Source organism: Triturus cristatus, chromosome 12 (genome assembly GCF_964204655.1).
Source record: "Triturus cristatus chromosome 12, aTriCri1.1, whole genome shotgun sequence".
Taxonomy (NCBI): domain Eukaryota; kingdom Metazoa; phylum Chordata; class Amphibia; order Caudata; family Salamandridae; genus Triturus; species Triturus cristatus.
Window position 1 is genome coordinate 264,887,328 of NC_140595.1, and position 20,495 is coordinate 264,907,822.

Consider the following 20,495-nt stretch of genomic DNA (forward strand, 5'->3'; position numbering starts at 1 on the left):
CATATATATTTCTTGAAAATTGTTTTGAATTGGGTGAAGATCAGCGTATTTGTAAATACTGCTACAACAAGTTAGAGGAAAATAGAATGCCGACCAGAGCTGTACATAATAATTTAGAATTGGATGCTATTCCTGCTGAACTTTCTGAATTAAATACATATGAGTCTATACTCATTCAATGTGTTCATCCGTTCCAGACCATAGTACGTATGGAGCCCAAAACTGGTAAATTACCTCCTTCAGATTTACTGAGAGGTTTAAAAGGTAGAGTGGTGTATTTGCCCTTGGATTTGAAAAAAAATATGGAAACTATTGATGCGGATACTTTGGAAACTGAACCATTAATTATTCTGGTTAATGGTGTACCTACAAAGAATAAGAAGATTTGGCAGGAGCTGGTAGATGTGCGGAAAGTACAAAGAGCAAATTTGTATTTGAAAAAAAATAACAAATGGTATGAATCAATTTATATAGAAGAAGAAGAAGAAGAAGAAGAAGATTTACAAGGAGACACAGAAACACCAACTGGACAAATTGAAAAAGTGGACAAGTCAAAGGAAGAAGAAATTTATGAACATTTTAGCATACATCCTCTCCATTCGAAAGAAGTTATGGGAGACAATATTGATCTCTTTCAGATGAAGAAAGCAAAAGGAAATCCCGTGAGTGTATGGGAGGAGAGCTTGGAAGCTCGATGTTTTCCCCAGCTGTTTCCTAAAGGAAAAGGAGGACGATACGATGAACGTCCAGAACAGATTCCAGCTTCTGAGTATCGGACTACAAGACTATATGCTGAAGATCCCAGATTTCGACAAAGTATCCCTTATTTGTTCCATCTTTTATTTGAAAGCGACTTGTCTGCACTGTCTTATGCAGTAAATCACATTTTAAAAAGTGGAGTACATTTACAAAATGTGTCTGCTAAGGATTTTATGGAGAAAGTGCAGCACCGAGATGATCATTTGGAAACACAACTGATCAATCTGATGGCTTGTCAGCGTGGGACAAATGAATATTGGTACCGACGCCATGGTGAACTAAAATGCATGTTACGCAACTTAGGAACACCAACATGGTTCCTTACCCTAAGCTGCGCCGAGTACGCTTGGGATGATTTACTGGATTTTCTACGAGAGGCCAATTCAAACATTGAAAACATCGAATACAAGACAGCAGGAGAACTGTGCTCATTGGATCCGGTTAATGTTTGCAGATATTTCAATCATAGATTTGAGGCTATGATGTCCTTCATCTGCAATAAAAAAAATCCACCCCTTGGAGAAGTAGTGGATTTCTTTTGGAGAAAAGAGTACCAGGCAAGAGGTGCTCCTCATATTCATATGCTGCTGTGGATCAAGGATGCCCCAAAGTTTGGAACAGATACTGATGAAGCAGTGTTATCTTACATTGAAGAATATGCAACATGTGCTATACCTAAAAGCACAGAAGAGAACAAGTTAAAGGAGCAAGTTTTACGTTTCCAAAGTCATCGGTGTGGAAAATACTGTCGACGGAAATACAAGAGCAAAGAAAAATACTACACTAAATGTCGATTTGGATTTCCTAGACCTGTTCTTACAAATGGAAGAGTCAACAGTTTTATGTCAGCTGTGAGACATACTATCACAAGAAAATCACCTAAGAATACCTACAACCTTAAAAGAAAAGAAGAATCAAAAAATATAAATGACTACAACCCAGTCATTTTATCCATGTGGAACGCTAACATGGATATACAGTATGTTGCTGACAATTCCTTTGCTGTTGCTCGATATGTAACGTCTTACATTACGAAATCAGAAAAAACAGAATTGAAGGAAATGTGGGAAGAGATTTCTCACGAGAAGACTGTCAGTAAGAAGCTGTACAGTTTCAGTTTGAAGATGTTATCGCATCGAGAAATTGGATCCTACGAATGTTCAGATAGGTTATCTTCTGCAAGTCTCTACTCGAAGTCAAGAAGAATAATTTGGGCAAGTTTAGGCCTTGCAGCAATGAGAAATCGGGTACTGAAATCTGTTGGAGAAATTGAATATTTGGCTGAGAATGACCCAGAAAGTACAGACATATTGAAAACAAACATGTTGGACACATATTATCCCAAGAGAAGTCATCATCTGGATAACATGTGTCTCTATGAAGTGCTGCAGAACTACATTTATTCACGGAAAGCTGCAGAAGACATCAACAGTGGAAAATATAAAGTTGTTGGTGAAGAAGGATGTTTGGTGAAGCAAACCAAAGGAAGTTTGATAAATCACCGGAAGCTGAGTTGCGACACTACCGACAAGAAAGAATTTTACTACTTGGCTCTTTTACAGTTGTTTAAACCATGGCGTACAGAGGATGAACTACTGGGAGAATTCCAGAGCTATGAAGATTCTTTTAATGCTTGCAAAGACAGCATACAATGCAGTACATTCTCAACTTATCTGCAAATGTTAAATGAAGAAATTGAACAGGAAACTACAATTGCAGCAGAAATAGCTAGAGACAGTTCTCAGGACAGCCAAAGTTCAGGAACACACAGTCAAGATCCCCTAGGACAACCAATCGTTGAAAATGAAGCATCAATAGCCATGAATGAAGTGGAAACGGCTATGAATCAAGCTCAAGAAGAATTTATAGACTTAGAAAATTTGGAAAGACAACTGAATCAAGAGCAGCAACAAATTTATGAAGAGATCAAAAACAAAATTGATCACGGATTTCTACATATCAAAAAAGAGTGCTCATGCACATCATTTCATCCAATCAGGATGTATGTAAGCGGACAAGCTGGCACTGGAAAAAGTTTCCTAATTAAAGTCATCAGAAGCTACCTAAAGCAAAAAACGGATTCTACTTTGTCTTGTGTGGTTACTGCTCCAACTGGGTTAGCAGCATATAACATAAAAGGAATCACCTTACATCGTTTGCTAATGTTACCAGTGGAGCATGAGAACAAAATACAATTCAACAAGCTAACTGGAGAAGCATCCTTGGAAGTTTCACGAGTATTGAAGAAGATGCAAGTTCTCATTATTGATGAGGTGAGCATGGTATCAAACTTAATGCTTGCCTTTGTGCATTTAAGAATGCAGCAAATTTTGAAGACAGACTATGACGTGTTATTTGGTGGAAAACACGTCATAGTTTTTGGCGATCTTTTGCAACTTACTCCAGTTAAAGGACAACCAGTGTTTAATACTGTGACACATGAAGACACAAAGAAGTCATTGGGAAGCATTGGAAATACAAATATTTGGTCCTTCTTTGAGTACAAGGAACTTACAACTAATATGAGGCAAGCAAACGATGAAGAATATGGAAGTATTCTGAAAGATATCAGGATTGGACTACTCACAGATGTTGGGAAAAAAGCATTACAGAGTCGGCTGCTACATAATTTATTTCCAAAGGAAGAAATAGTTGCAGAGAAAATATACAAGAATATTGCAGAAAACAAAAGTGTCATCTGCTTAATGCCAACTCTACGTGAATGCTCAATATTTAATGAGGAGCTTTTGAAATTGGAAAAGGAAGACATCAGGAAATTGGAAGCAGTGGACAAAATTGAGGATGGAAGAATTACAGTCACAGTAACAGGCAAACTGAAAAATAAATTGGACTCACTAGAGAAGAACATCTCCAAAACAGCAGGATTAGAAAAAAATCTTTATGTTTGCATGAACTGTAGAGTGTTTTTAAGGAGAAATTTGGATGTTGAGAAAGGCTTAGTGAATGGAGCGATGGGAAGAGTTGTGGGTTTTATTAATTATCAGAAAAAAGAAGGAATTGAATGTTTACAGATAAAATTTGATCAGATAGAGGAAGTTAAAGACATTTGTCGTTGTTCAGTTCGTTTCATGCTTGTGAAAGACTTATATGTACGTAGGAAGCAGTTTCCGTTTTCACTAGCATATGCTGTAACTATCCACAAGTCTCAAGGATTGACTGTAGATTGTGCATTTGTGAACATTGGTTCAACTGTGTTCAAAGAAGGTATGGCATATGTAGCTTTGTCACGAGTCAAAACATTATCAGGTTTATTCATGATAGACTTTGATGACTCAAAAGTTAGTGCTGATACAAACTGTGTAAAGGAGTATAATAGATTAAGAAGAAGCTATGCTCCTCATTTAGGTCAGTATCCTGTGTTGGAGAAACGTGTAGTTTCTCGTAAAAGGAGAAATGAGAATATCTGTAATGAAGATGTAGAGAAGAGGAAAAAAAAGAGGAGTGATGTAATTGCAAGCAAAAAGAATAAGGAAAATGAAGAACAGGTTGTAGGATGTCATTTTGAAAATAGCTCTGGTGTCAACTGCTACGCTAATGTAGTGCTGAATGTTGCATTTTATCTGGAAAGTTTGCAAGAGCAGATAATAGTAAATCAGGGAAAAAGATTCTGTTCAGAGCTCAGTCTCCTTTTTGAAAAGCTGAGTAAAGATAAAACTCAAATAGAAAGTGCTACTGAAATTAGAAAACTTTTAGATGTATGTTCAGGACGAACACAGTTTTCTCAAAATGAACAGCAAGATGCACACGAATTTTTGATGTATTTTCTTCAGGTAGTGGAAGAAGAAGGAGTTCCCATTGACATTTTTTTTGGTCTCTCTTATAAATGGGAACATAGTTGTGATAATTGTTATAATATATGTGGCTCTATTGTTGATAATGAAAGGTTTATTTATTTGACATTGCCAGAGAGTAAAACAGTCACTTTTGCAAAATTAGTTAAAGATGCTAATCATAGCATGAAATGTGGTGAGTGTAATTCTGACATGTTTTCAACATTAATTTTAAGGGAATACGGACAGTATGTAATTTTAATGATGCAACAATGTAGAGCTGATGGATCAAAATTGGATACTTTAATAAAGAAGTTTACAGGACAGCAATTATCAATTTCAGGAAAAACTTTTGTAACTGTTGCAATAATTTTCCATGATGGACCTACTGTTACTTCTGGACATTACACAGTTTATCTAAAATGTGAAAAAGGCTGGACACTGTGTAATGATTCCCAATTGATTTTCAAACAACGTTTGCCTTTTGATTTAGCAAATTCCTATCTAATCTTCCTGAAACCTAAATTTTAGAGAGATTTGGCAAGATCTGGACAAAATAATTTTACCATTTTACTGGATTACCATTGCAATTTTGTAGAAAAAAGATTTTTAAAATTATCATTTGGCCTAAAGGAAAGATAACCAATTGTAATGTGGACTTTTTTAAATTTTAATGCAATTTTCAAAAACCAATAATTTAGAGATAATCGGTAACTTCTGCACATTTTAAATTATGGAATGCTATTGGACTGCCATTGGAAATTTTTTCAAAAATGATTTAAAAAATTACTATTTGGCCATGTGGAAAAGTAAGCAATTCTATTGTGGACTAAATAAATTATTCAAAAAATTTTCGTGAACCAAAATGTTACAGAGAATTGGTGAGATCTGGACAGATTAAACTTTAGAATTTTAATGGTTTTCCCTTGGAAATTTATTCCAGGAAAAAAAAAAAAATACTATTTGGCCTAAAGGAAATAAAATCAGATGTATTTTGGAGTTATTTGAGATATAATATTGTGATTATACTTCTGAAACAAACATATCAGACGGTATTTTAAAGAAAAAAGTATTGTTTTTAGATGATATTTTTTTAGAATAATATGCATTTCTGTAATGATAAGTTTAAGTGAGAAGACATTCTGGGCTTTTTTAATACAATCTTTGTGATTGTTAATTTTTTTTGCCCGCTGTAAAATGATGAATGCAATTGCTTTCACAATTAATAGTGAAATGCAATATATTCTGAAAACAGCAAAAATAAGGCAAAAATATTTTTTTGTAAAAAATGTAAATATGTGTATTGTATTATAAAATGGATAAAAAATATTAATACTTTTTTCAGATCGATATAGAAAATTTTCGGAAACTACAACCATTTTAAAAACTATTTTTTAAAAAAACAAATGAATAAATATTTTTTTGAGTGAGTATGGTAAGTTAAAAATAAAAATTGTAGTCTCTCAAGGACTTTGTAATGAGATAAATAATTTTTAGTGTTTTTTTTTAAAAAATAAAAAAAAGGTACGCTTACCGTACGCGTACGGTAAAAAAAAAAAAAAAAAAGTTTTTAAAAAAAAAGAAAAAAAAAGATGAAAGATAAGGTTGGCTCTTAAAAGAACCGTTGTGTTCATGCAGGGACAGAGGAAAGAAAGATTGGGAATATTAGACGGTACGACAAGTGTGCTGATCTATTTTACTGTTCACCAGGGAAACACTGGTCTCCCTATAAGTAATTAGATCGTGACAAGTGGCGCACCGTACTTCAACCCTCGCAAACCGAGGGTTAATTTCCAGAGGGCCAGAAAAAGGAGATTCTCCCCCCACAGATGAAGGGCTCACCTGACCTGCAGAAGAAGGAGTCTGCCCTGCAGATGATGGTCCAGGCTGAGCTGCTGTGGATGTACTGGCTCGTCTTTCTGAAGAGTTACCTCCAAAAAGATGACCATGTGTCCTTCTGTGTACTTCCTGGAGGTGTCTCTTCATGGTGTGATTCCCAAAGGAATACTTCCTGTTAGGATTACCTCTAGAAAGTACACGCTTACACAGCTTGCAAGTAACTAAGGGTGCATTCACCTTTTGCTGGCCTTCTGGAAAAGTAAAATACTCCCAAACGTAAGAAGGCTTTACTTTCCTCGCTCTCTGCCTCAAGACAGTGCTGCTGGTGCTAGCCTCACTCTCAGAAGAGCTCTGCTGTTCTGCCATCGTATCCCAAAGACAAACCAGCTCCTTCTCCCAAGGGATCACAAGCAGAAATGAGGGGAATGGGTGTGGTGTAGGAGAGTTCTAGAACTGAAAGTAGTTTCAACCAATCAAAAGTTGTGTTTCAAGATCACATGACCTACCGTACGCTTACGGTACGCTTACGGCAAAAAGTACGCGTGCGCGTAAAAAAGACACGCGCTTGCGCGCATGCGCATAACAGTCATTTCCCGGCACTTCCGCGTAACGTGCGCGTGTTGCGTAAGCGCGCACGCGTCCCACGCGCAGTACGCGCGGCTACGCAAAGTACGTAACTATGCGCAAGCAGCGTAGATAGATTACGGACGTTGCGTAAACCGTACGCTTACCGTGAGCTTACGGTACGCGTACTATAAAAAAAAAATAAAAAAAAAATAAAAAATCTGGAAATACATTTTACATGTTTATTTTAAAAAATATATATAAAAAAAATATTTAAGGATTTTAAAAATTTAAGCATAGTCTTTATAAAAGATAAGAAAATTAAATTAAAAATATGTTTGAAAAAAATGAATAAAAGAAAAAAATAGCATTTAAAAAACCTTGCAAATTCACTGAAAAAACCATGGGTTTCACACACGTTATAGTTAGGAATTAGCATTTAAAAAACCTTGAAAATTCACTGAAAAAACCATGGGTTTCACACACGTTATAGTTAGGAATTAGCATTTAAAAAACCTTAGAAATTCACTGAAAAAACCATAGGTTTCACACACGTTATAGTTAGGAATTAGCATTTAAAAAACCTTAGAAATTCAGTGAAAAAACCATAGGTTTCACACATGTTATAGTTAGCTGGACATTTTACTCGTAAAAAACCAATGAAATTGCCCCGTTATAGTTAGTTCAGCTAACTATAACTCGCGCGCCCGCAATGCACTGCTGATGACGTCACATATTACATCACTCATGACATGGTCAGTGACATCACTCATGACATCACTGATGACATCTCAAATGACATCACTGATGACATCACTGATGACATCATCCTTGTGATAGAGTGGCAGACCTCCTCTCACCTTAATATAAGCTTTGATACACACATTCAAAAATAGAGACTAAAAATTTCAAAACAATGGACATACCAATACCAGTTACAACAACCTCTTCAGTAATTCTAAGATCCACATACACATCCACTCATTCACCAACAGTCCTATACAGTCACTCATACATGTACTCACTCATCATATGTACTCATACACCTATACATCCTGTTACACAATGCCACTCATCCATAGAGTTACTCACACACATAGTCACTCATGCTAATAAAGAATCAAACATACATTCACCTGCATATACAGTTATACACACACCACCACACTTACTTCTACGGAAACTTACACATACTTAGTCTTTTAAACAATCACTTATAGAAACACATACTTATTCATATAGGAACTCTTTCAATCTCTCCCTCTCACATATACTCACATATATACACCAATAGTCACATATACTAGTTTAAAACCTATGTAGTTACTCCTGAAGACACTATTGAGACAGTCATTCACTCACTAACACACCCATACACACACTCATCCACCCATACAGTCCTGCACACATGCTGTCTTCAACACATACAAACAGTGAGTCACTCATTCATGCACCTATGCACTACGTAATACCCCCCACCGAACCATACAGACACTCAGACTGATACTCAAAAAAACAACTAATAACCTATATAGACACCCATGTAGCTACTCACCAACCCATGCAGCCACTTATACACAAAGTGAGAGATACACTTAATCAGTCAGTTACACAATCAATTTTTCAAAAACAAATCATCCATTTAGACACTTATATACCCATTTATTCTTCCATCGACCTTGAGATATACATATATAAAACATATTTAATTTTCAGAAAAACACACATTCACTGGATGATGTCATCAGTGAGGTCATCAGTGATGTCATTTGAGATGTCATCAGTGATGTCATGAGTGATGTCACTGACCATGTCATGAGTGATGTAATATGTGACGTCATCAGCAGTGCATTGCGGGCGCGCGAGTTATAGTTAGCTGAACTAACTATAACGGGGCAATTTCATTGGTTTTTTACGAGTAAAATGTCCAGCTAACTATAACATGTGTGAAACCTATGATTTTTTCACTGAATTTCTAAGGTTTTTTAAATGCTAATTCCTAACTATAACGTGTGTGAAACCTATGGTTTTTTCAGTGAATATATATATATATATATTCACTGAAAAAACCATAGGTTTCACACACGTTATAGTTAGGAATTATCATTTACAAAACCTTGCAAATTCACTTAAAAAACCATAGGTTTCACACATGTTATAGTTAGCTGTACATTTCACTCGTAAAAAACCAATGAAATTCCACGTTCTAGTTAGATCAGGTAACTATAACATGCGCGCCCACAATAAACTGCTGATGACGTCACATATTATATCACTCATGACATGGTCAGTGACATCACTCGTGACATCAATGATGACATCTGAAATTACACATTGTGGATTGCGGTCGCGCAAGTTATAGTTACCTGATCTAACTATAACGTGGAATTTCATTGGTTTTTTACGAGTGAAATGTACAGCTAACTATAACATGTGTGAAACCTATGGTTTTTTAAGTGAATTTGCAAGGTTTTGTAAATGATAATTCCTAACTATAACGTGTGTGAAACCTATGGTTTTTTCAGTGAATTTGTACGGTTTTTTAAATGCTAAGTTATGTATTTATTTTTATTTTTTTATTTTTTCTGGTTTTTCACTGTGCGCACACCCTGCGCGCACGGAGCGCGCTTACAGATATATATATTGATTTAAATGCTATTTTCTCAGGACCTACTGAACAGATTTACACCAGACCTACGAAAGGCACATCCTTGACCTGAGGACTACCTCTCTGCCAAATTTCAAGTAATTCTGTTCAGCCGTTCGGGCTGTAGCTCGGACTAAAGGTCCTATAGGAAAATGCATGGGGAAAACGTGTTTTGGGACCCCCCTTTTTTCTCAGCCCCCGCTTGACGAATCCCCCCCGAGACTTTCAGGGTAGGAGCGGAGCGTAGCGCCCCATTAGTTTTGAAAATTTCGCGAGGATTCGTCGACCGGCGCCAAAGTTATTCCAAATAGAATGTTGCAGATTTCCTATGGAAACACGGTCCTAACTATAACTATCTACTGGCGACCGCCAGTAGATAATATATTATATATATATATATCATGTGATCAAGGTCCTTCCGGGACCGAAACGCGTCATGTCGATCGTGTGAGCTGAGGCTGAATAAAAACTTTTAATGGCGTAATGGATTTTGTGGTCCGCACTCTGATTTGAGGCAGTAGATATCACGGCTGCTTTTGGAGACTTAGCGCGATATATATATATATATATATATATATATATATATTCACTGAAAAAACCATAGGTTTCAGGCACGTTATAGTTAGGAATTAGCATTTAAAAAACCTTAGAAATTCACTGAAAAAAACCATAGGTTTCAGGGGCGTTATAGTTAGCTGGACTTTTCACTCGTACAAAACCATTGAAATTCCCCCGTTATAGTTAGTTCAGCTAACTATAACTCGCGCGCCCGCAATGCACTGCTGATGACGTCACATATTACATCACTCATGACATGGTCAGTGACATCACTGATGACATCATCCAGCGAATGTGTGTTTTTCTGAAAATTACATGTTTTATATATGTATATCTCAAGGTTGATGGAAGAATAAATGGATATATAAGTGTCTAAATGGATGATTTGTTTTTGAAAAATGTATTGTATAACTGACTGATTAAGTATCTTAGCGAATACATGGCTTAGTGAGTAATGTTTAAATATGTAAATATCTGTATCAGTCTCTCACTTTGTGTATAAGTGGCTGCATGGGTTGGTGAGTAGCTACATGAGTGTCTATATAGGTTATTAGTTGGTTTTTTGAGTATCAGTATGAGTGTCTGAATGGTTTGGTGGGGGTATTATGTAGTGCATAGGTGCATGAATGAGTTTCTCACTGTTTGTATGTGTTGAAGACAGCATGTGTGCAGGACTGTATGGGTGGATGAGTGTGTGCATGGGTGTGTTAGTGAGTGAATGACTGTCTCAATAGTGTCTTTATGAGTAATTACATATGTTTTAAACTAGTATATGTGACTATTGGTGTATATAAGTGAGTATATGTGAGAGTTTGGAAGAGTTCCTGTATGAATAAGTATGTGTTTCTATAAGGGATTGTTTAAAAGAGTAAGTATGTGTAAGTTTCTGTAGAAGTAAGTGTGGTGGTGTGTGTATAACTGTAGATGCAAGTAAATGGATGTTTGATTCTTTATTAGCATGAGTGACTATGTGTGTGAGTAACTATGGATGCGTGGCATTGTGTAACAGGATGTATACGTGTATGAGTACATATGATGAGTGAGTACATGTATGAGTGACTGTATAGGACTGTTGGTGAATGAGTGGATGTGTATGTGGATCTTAGAATTACTGAATAGGTTGTTGTAACTGGTATTGGTATGGCCATTGTTTTGAACATTTTAGTTTCTATTTTTGAATGTGTGTATCAAAGGTTATATTATGGGGAGAGGAGGTCTGCCACTCTATCACATGGATGATGTCATGAGTGATGTCATGAGTGATGTCACTGACCATGTCGTGAGTGATGTAATATGTGACGTCATCAGCAGTGCATTGCGGGCGCGCGAATTATAGTTAGCTGAACTAACTACAACGGGGGAATTTCAATGGTTTTGTACGAGTGAAAAGTCCAGCTAACTAGAACGCCCCTGAAACCTACGTTTCTTTGAGTGAATTTCTAAGGTTTTTTAAATGGTAATTCCTAACTATAACGTGCCTGAAACCTATGGTTTTTTCAGTGAATTTCAAAGTTTTTTAAATGCTAATTTCTAACTATGCCTACAGAGATAGGACATGTGAAGAAAGAAGAAAAAACGCACAGAAAGAAAAAAAGAAATTCAGAAAGAAGCAACAGAAGTCCTCAAAGACGAAGAAAAGTGCAGGAAGAAGGATAACGTGCAGAAAGAACAAACAGAAGAGCAGAAAGAAGCCTTGTTGCAAAATCATCATGTACCCATAACTTTTTCAGACGGATACTGGTGGTAACTGCGTCTGACTAACCAGTCCTAGAGCCAGTGCTATGTTAATAGACACTCAGAATACAGTGAAAACACCTACATACACTAGGTAACACTATGCATTGGGGTCCCCCTGTGATTAGCATGACCTCCTCTGTAAGCCCCTAGTATATAATAGGGCAGGGGATTAAAACTACCTCTTAAAACGCGCCACAGGACGTGTTTGCACACGTCACCTCAGGCCCCATCCCCTCACTTCCTCACTGCGTAAACACGCCTGTGGCCGTTTTAAGTTGGGAGATTAAGTCCCCCTGAATCCTGAGGGTCCCTAGGGTCCAACTAGACCACTAGGTACCTCCAGTAAGCGCCACAGAGCTGCGTTGCAGAGAGGTGTAAAAAGTGGCACGGCCTGGACCACCTCTCTGCAACGCAGCTCAGTGGCGCTTACTGGAAGCACCCGGTGGGCTAGTTAGGCCCCAGGGGCCCTCAGGATTGAAGGGGAATTATTTCCCCAACTTAAAGCGCGCCATGGGGCGTGTTTGCACACGTCCCCTCAGGCCCCGTCCCCTCCCTTCCCCACTGTGTAAACACGCCCTGTGGCCATTTTAAGTTGGGAGATTAAGTCCCCTTGAATCCTGAGGGGCCCTAGGGGAAAAATAGCCCACCAGGTACGTCCAGTAAGCGCCATTGCAGAGAGGTGTAAAAAGGGGCACGGCCTGCACCACCTCTCTGCAACGCAGAGCAGTGGCGCTTACTGGAAGCACCTGGTGGGCTAGTTGGACCCCAGGGTCCCTCAGGATTGAAAGGGAATTATTTCCTCAACTTATAACGCGCCACAGGGCATGTTTGCACACGTCACCTCAGGTCCCGTCCCCTCCCTTCACCACTGTGTAAACGCGCCCTGTGGCCGTTCTAAGTTGAGAGATTAAGTCCCCTTGAATCCTAAGGGTCCCTAGGGTCAAACGAGCCCACTAGGTACCTCCAGTAAGCACCACAGAGCTGCGTTGCATAGAGGTGTAAAAAGGGGCGAGGCCTCAGAACACCTGTCTGCAACGCAGCTCCCTGGCGCATAATGGAGATACCTTTTGGGCTAGTTGGCCCTCAAGGACCCTCAGTATTGAAGGGGAATTAACTCCCCAACTTACAACTGGCCAGGGGGCGCGTTTGCAGAGTGCTGCAAGGAGAGGGCGTGGCCTCCAGCGTGATGCCTGTCTTTTATTTATTTTATTAAGAAGGAGGGCTGTGTGGCCCTCCTTTTTCTAATTTATTGGCCCTGGGGACCCCATCCCCCAGGGCCTGCACCCTAATTAAGTTTGTTGAAAAAATAAATTTGGAAGGGGGCCGCATGGCCCCCCTCCCAAGGCCTTAATCGGCCCCGGGGACCCCAACCCCCAGGTCATGGCTTTTTTTTTTTGTAATTCTTTAGAAGGGGGGCTGCGTTGCCCCCCTCCTCAGGTCACTTATGGCCCTGGGGACCCCATCCCCCGTGGCCGGCCTTTGTTTTTTTTGTTGTTTTTTTTTAAAAAATACATTTATAGAAACATCTAGGACATGCTGGACAAACCGTATGTACCCATCACCATGACGATTTGCGTGATATTCATTAAAAGGCGACTATGCATACAATGAATCCACGTGGAATGTATTTACACCGCTAGTGAAGCTCTGACGTGTCTGACGCCCTACCGTGCCTAATCCCGGCGCCCCCGCCGGTGGGTATTCTCCAAGTAGACACAATTGACGTTTATTTATACAAACATGGGTAGCTATTGACGGGCACATTTAATACACACGCACACCAAGCCATTCAAAGGGTGTTCGACAAAAATTCGACCAAACTATGCAAGAAACCCCCCTCACGGTTAATAAAACACACATCCACTGCCGGATGTGTAAAACTTTTTATTTTACTCTCTGGAAAGGAGACAAACCTCACTTGAGAGTCACAGCGTGCTCCTGGCTGAGCCCAATGCGGTGTTACACCCACCAGTGCCCGCCGAGTGCCACACACCTCTGTGTTGTATTCCACCAGCTAGTCCGTATGCTATGACACTCTCTAGCCCATGTGCACTGTAACACCACCCCGTGAATATGTCATGCCACATTTGCCTTCGCACAGGTTATATTGCCCCATCTAACGTGCCTTCCTCGATGCCTATGTTATAACGCTCAGCGCTATGCCATAAATTATTACAATCTGAGATCCATATCTTTGTCACAGTGCATATGCAACGTTACGCTCCCCAGCACATATTTTATATTACAACTTTAGAGACTAGTTCGGTTACACAACACTGTCCTGTGCATATTACACTCCAAGGCGCATATCGCATATCACGTGCAATGCCTGTGCTATCTCGTGCTCTCCAATGAATCGGTCATTGCGCGCAATGTATTGCATGTTATATTTCACACCCTGGTTCATCTTGTATCACACTTTTTGGTGCATAGTTTATACCATATACTATATCTAGTTTTCATTTTCAATCGTGCTCTCACGACTATGTTCTATATAACACTGCGTCCACTGACCCTTTTCACGGGCATTACATTTTGCGATGGGGGGTGGAGGGTCAGGGGGTGTTTCTGCCAAGTGAGCCCGGAGTCAAAGTCACAAATGTCCTCTTCTTCCTGAATAAAAGTGAGATTATGCTGCATACTTGTTCATATTTTAAGTAGCTCGCACAGATACACATTTTAAAAACAATAAAAATTCCTAATACCCACCTTCTCTGAACAGTTAGCTTGCTGCCCCATCCACCTCCTCTCTATCCTCGGTTGTATGAATCCATGGACTAGCCTCCTCCCCCCTGCCATGCATGGTCTGATGTGCTGCCACTGCCCTCCATTTAGCATGATGTACCAGTCCACTCCTCCTGCCCTCCATTGCCCAATTCTATGGTCCATCATGGACCTCCTGCTTAGCCTCTGTGCTTAGCTTGCTGCCCCTATTCTCCTTCCCCTGCCCTCCGATGTCTTTGTGCATGCCCCTGCTCCATCCTTTTTGCCCACACCTGCCACTCCTATCTACTCTGAGTGTTCTGTTGAGCTGCCACTCCCCTCCCACCTGCCTAGCATTGTCAGATGACTGTAACCTGTCCCCGCCACCTCCACCCTGCCTGTCCACATGCCATGCCCCTATCCCCTTCCTCCTGTCCTCCATGGTCCATTTTACTGCAACACCCTTCTGCCCTCCCTTGTCTGTTGTGCTGCAACTGCTCCTCCTGCCTGCCCCACGCGGTCTGTTGTGAGGCCCCTTCCGCTGAACTCTCTTGTCTGTGCCCCGGTCCTGACCCTCCCTTCTATCCTCCATGGTCATTTGTGCATGCCCCTGCACCCTCCTTCTTTCCCATCATAGCCATTGTGTTGCCACTAACCCTCCCGCTTGCCATGCATGGTCTTCTGTGCTGCCATGGCCCCTCCCACCTTCCCTGTGTGGTCAGCTAGCTGCCCCTGACCCCCTCCCACCTTCCCTCCATGGTCTGTGTGTATGCCATCATAGTCTCACTGTTGCTCTCCATGGTAGGTCTTCTTTCTAGTGCCCATCCTGCCTGACCTCCATGGTCATCTTGCTGCTCCTGCCCTTCCCCCTTGCCCCCAGCCCTCTGTTTCCATGTGCAGACCCCTATTCCCTCCCTCTTGGCTGGTCTGTTCCATTGCAATGCCCCTGATCCGTCCCTCCTGCCCTTTATGGTCTGTTATGCTGCAGCTTTCTCTCCTGCCTGTCCATTATGGTCAGCTAGCTACCATTGCCTCTTTCCCCACTGTTCTCTGTTGTTCATGTGCATGGTCCTGTCCCCTCCCTATTGCTTTCTATGGATTGTTGTGCTGAACTCCCGTCCCGCATGCCATGTGTGGTGTATTGTGCTGCTGCAAACCCTGATGCCTGCCCTGTAGGGTCAGTTTGGTGCACCTCTCCATGTCCCTCCTGTCCTCTGTTAACCAAGTCCATGTCCCTACCCCAATTCCTCCTGCCTACCATGATCCAATGTACCATACTTGCGAACATTTTGAACTTGGTAAGAGGAAGATTTTGAAAAAAACTGGGGTATTGATTTTCCCCTTTGAGTTACATTGAAAAAGAGGAGATTGTAGACAGGAGACAGATCAAATAAAGCCCATTTGAGCTTAAAAACATTGGACGTTTCCTGGCTGAAACGGGTCTGTTGGCATGTATGGTTGTACTACCACTGCCTCTTCCTTTTGCCCACAATGGTCTATTATATTGCCTCAGCCTCTCTTGCCAGTCCTGTATTGTTGGTTTGTTGCCCCTGACCCCCTTTCCACTGCCCTCCATAGTCTGTTGTGCTGCCACTGCCCTTCCTGCCTGCCCAGTGTGGTCAAATTGTTGCCTCTGCACTCTCCGACCGGCCTACAATTTTCAGAGTCCGTGCCCCTGGCCTCTGCCTCTCAACAGTATCCCAATGAACAACTAGATTGCTAACATTTTATATTTATTACAAAAGTGTAGAACACCTGACGTCATCTTGATGTAATCAAAACTGTAATACCTAGAGCATTCACTTTAGAAATTACATATATGAGAGGGTCTTATTTGCATCAAAATTATGGTTCGTGCTCTAAAAAACTAAAATGGGGACATATTTACTGAGTTTTCAAATAGCGACAAAGAACTTTTAAATTATTTCTAATCTTTATGTTTTTTTATCCAGTTGACCACTTGATTAAATGTTGCACTTAGGGGAGAGGATGTTGTGTTACTTCCAGAGCTGCAGACTTTGCAACTGGGGAACCAGGTTGGAGTTTCTGCTTCAGCTCAACATTCTGTGATTCTGATCAAATCACTTAATCTCCGCATGTCTACAACCAAAATGAATTTGATCTTGTGTGATGTAACCAATGCTCATGTAAAGCACTCCAATACCTGACAAGTCTGCACTATATAAAACTGCAAATACACAAAAAATAAGTGTTTTGCACACTTCTGTCATTGGGCTACATGTGGGCTACATCTGGGTGATATCTGTGCTGCATTTGGGCTCTTTTGTCTCTGGTGGCCATCTTGGGAGATTTATTTGTTAAGAAGTTTCCTCATTTACTGCAGTCTCCTCAGTAGGAAATGCTTTCAGTTTTTTTACTTTGATTCCATCAAGAAGGTATTCAGATATGTCACACATTTGCCATAAATTCTGAATGTTAGCACTCTAGTTGCTCATTAGATCACTGTAGTATAAAGCTACTGCTCACCACGGAAGTCTGCTGCTGGTATTAAAAGTGCATGTTTCAGTCTGCATATCAGAATTTTTTAATGAAATAGAAGAGGATTTGAGAAGTCACTCAAAATGTGCCCTAATTTTTCTTTCTTCAGCACTCACTAATCATATTTCTATGGCAAAATGAATCCCCTCATTGTGTTCCTTTTTAGGTCTCGGCTTGCTATCGCGTAAGCGATCGCAACGATCGCAAAGCGAGACTATTGTAAGGGGGTTTTAAAAGTGCTCCCAAAAAGCGGATTGCATGGCTAGCACGCGCACAATCACGCGCATCGTGCCGCCATGCAATCCGTTTGGCAGCGCACTTCAAAGGGTCCGCTCCCCCGCCTGGAATGCGCTGCCCCCGCCAAGAGCACGCTCCGCCGGGCTTGTCTTGTTTTTCTTGTTCACCTCACCGCTCTTTTGTCGGTCTCATCCACCCTCTATCATTTTCTCCTGCCCTATCTTAACTTCTGTGTCTTTGTTTGCTGTCATTCCTTATTTCTTTCTTCCTGTTTTCATCTGCTCTCTCTCTCTATATATATATATATATTATCCTCGTTGCCATCCTCGCCTCTCTGCCATTCTCTTTTATCTATCACGCTCTTGTTCTGTGATTTGTGACCTTTGTGCACGATGTTTTGTACGGCTTTGGTTTCATACATTTTGGGAAGCTAGCCTCGGTTTTTGTGAAGCTTATGCACATTGGAGGGCTTTGTTTCTATATGTTTTCTGAAGGTGGCCACTGTTTTTGTGAAGAGCTTGCTGCAGTCACTGAGCTCTCTGCCTGCAGCTTTTAGACAGTCTGTCTGTTGTATCCTCCCTGGCCGTCCTCCTCCGATTCTCATTCCCTCTCCATGCAGCTTGGTATTTGATCCTGTGAGTGCCCATTCCGTGCCACCGAGACAAACTGGCCATCTTTCTTACAGATCTTGCATACAGAACAACTATTAATTCCCTATGTGACACGCAGCGTAAACAACACTCATTAACGGGTTCCTGCTTTTATCATAATTGACGAATGTTTCACAAAATGTAGACACCTCTTAGTCTACATCAGACCCCTGTGCTGTGAACCAGTGACTGCAATGTAGAAGTGCACAGTATAGCCCCTCCCCCTCTTCATAATGTAAACAATGGAAGCCCAGCCCTTAACATAAACAATGCTGTTTAAAGTGCTAGCCCTTGCTGCAAATTCCCACAAGCAGCGCTTTCATCTCCCCCCGCCCCCCCCCACATCCCTCCCCCAAGCCCCTTCCACTCCTACACACGGTCCAGGTCTTATCAAAGTCGTGCTACGTAAAATGTCACTTTAAAGCAAAACGAGTCTTCAAACCCAAAAAGTAAGTCCCAAACTGAATTATCCCTCCCTACAGAATGTATATTTTTTCCTCCTCTCGTCAACCAAGATTATCCCACTTTCTCGTATAGTCCATGGGCCAAATTCGCTCTCACTGTCAAATCATTATTTTTTTTTTGGCAGTTTTCTATAACACAAACACGACCCAAAGGGGTTCTAGGGCTTTACATGAGCACCGGCTACATTACACAAGGTCATATTAGTCTCTTTTATACACTGAATTGCGCGGGATCACAGAATGTTAAGCTAAAGCTGCTGAGACTCAAACATGGTTCACCAGTTTCAAAGTTGGTGACTCAGGCCCTAGCGCATTCCAAGTCAACTGCAATTTAAAGGCAGCAAAGATCACTGGATGCAGACTGCGCCTCGCTCTTAGCTGGCTTATGAAGACAGCAAACATTCAACCCCGCATAATTCAACACAGCGCTACACAATTAAGTGGCACACAATTTCAGAACACACAAATGCACACTACATAATTCAACTATTGACCTTCGCATAATTTCACACAACACAATTCAACTCCACATCATTTGAAATGCCACATAAATACAATCCATCAAATTCAACTCCACACATTTCCACTCTGCTCCATGCCACATAATTCCACTCCACATAACACCACTCCATGCAAAATAATTCCATTACACTCCACGCAACACAATTCAACTCCAGATAATTCCACTCCACATAATTACACTTCAACCTACATACTTACACTTCACACCACATAATTACACTCCATATATATCCACTCAGCTCCAAAACACATTACACTCAACAAAATTCAACTTCAGCATGCCCTGTATTTACACTCCACATAATTCCACACCATACCACACAATTCCACACAATGCCACGCCACACAATTCAATGCAGCACAATTCCATACCACACAGAATAATAACTATTCCGTACCACACAATTGTACAATCCAAATAATCTACCCCATGCCACATAGCAACACTCCACATAAATACACTTCACACCATGCCACATTATTTCGCTCAATGCCACACAATTCCACACAACACAATTCAACTCCACACAATTCCATTCCACGACACAAAATTCTACTCCACAACACATAATTCAACTAGATACCACATACATCCAATCCACACCACAGAATCCACATCATGCCACATAATTCTACAGCATACTACATAATTCCACTCAATACATGGCACTTTACGACACACAATACCACTAGACATAAGCCCACTAAACTTAATACTGCATAATTAATATCCACATAATTCTATTGCATACCATACCACATAAATCCACCTCACAGAACTCCACTCAATGCCACACAATTCCAAGTGCATGATATCGGCAGGACTTTCTGATTGCAAAACTGACTAGTTTATTTTTTGTGAAGTGCACTGAAAACAGGATTTATCATTAAAGCTATTTAGACATAGGGAAAAGCTATACAGTAGTAGTCACTAAATAATAAGCCATCATTCTATTAAATAAATGTTACCATTTGTGAATACATCAAATGAATATTTTTTTAAACGAAGTAAGTGAGTTATTCAAATAATACGAGAAATCATCAAAAAAGGAATCCGGGGTCATACTCTTCGATAAATATTACGTTAGAAATATGCCAATTGATTATTGTCACATATGAGTGCGCATTAGGTACATTGTGTAAGAGAACTCCATTTCTCTCATTGTTTTATGGGACAAAGGTTGGAATAAGTAAGCAAGAGCATCTAAGAACAGAATAAGAAAGATATGATTGACAGCTATGAGTATGTGCGTGAAAACATAGGCCTAGGAGGCCCAAGTGTGGACACCACCCCCCATCAAATCAAACGAAACAATGACTTGCCAAAACATTTCGATTTGTGTACAGACATGTTTTTTTATTTATCCAAAACATAACATCAGAGAAAAGTATAGCCTTAACATTAAGCATTCTACATGAACCAGAGAAAGATTAACAGCTGTCTTCACATTATCAAATTTAGAAATTATAGCACATCTCAAAGACAGTACGAGCCAACAGTTGCACCCTGCTAAAATTACCAGAG

The 20,495-nt window shown here is 40.3% G+C and overlaps 1 protein-coding gene across 3 annotated transcripts in view; it reads right to left on the bottom strand.

The window, feature by feature from the left end:
• The window catches only part of LOC146775817 (FH1/FH2 domain-containing protein 1-like), a 2,636,482-nt gene that overhangs the window by 2,593,257 nt on the left and 22,730 nt on the right, over positions 1-20,495 (bottom strand). The gene's annotated exons all lie outside the window — the stretch shown is intronic.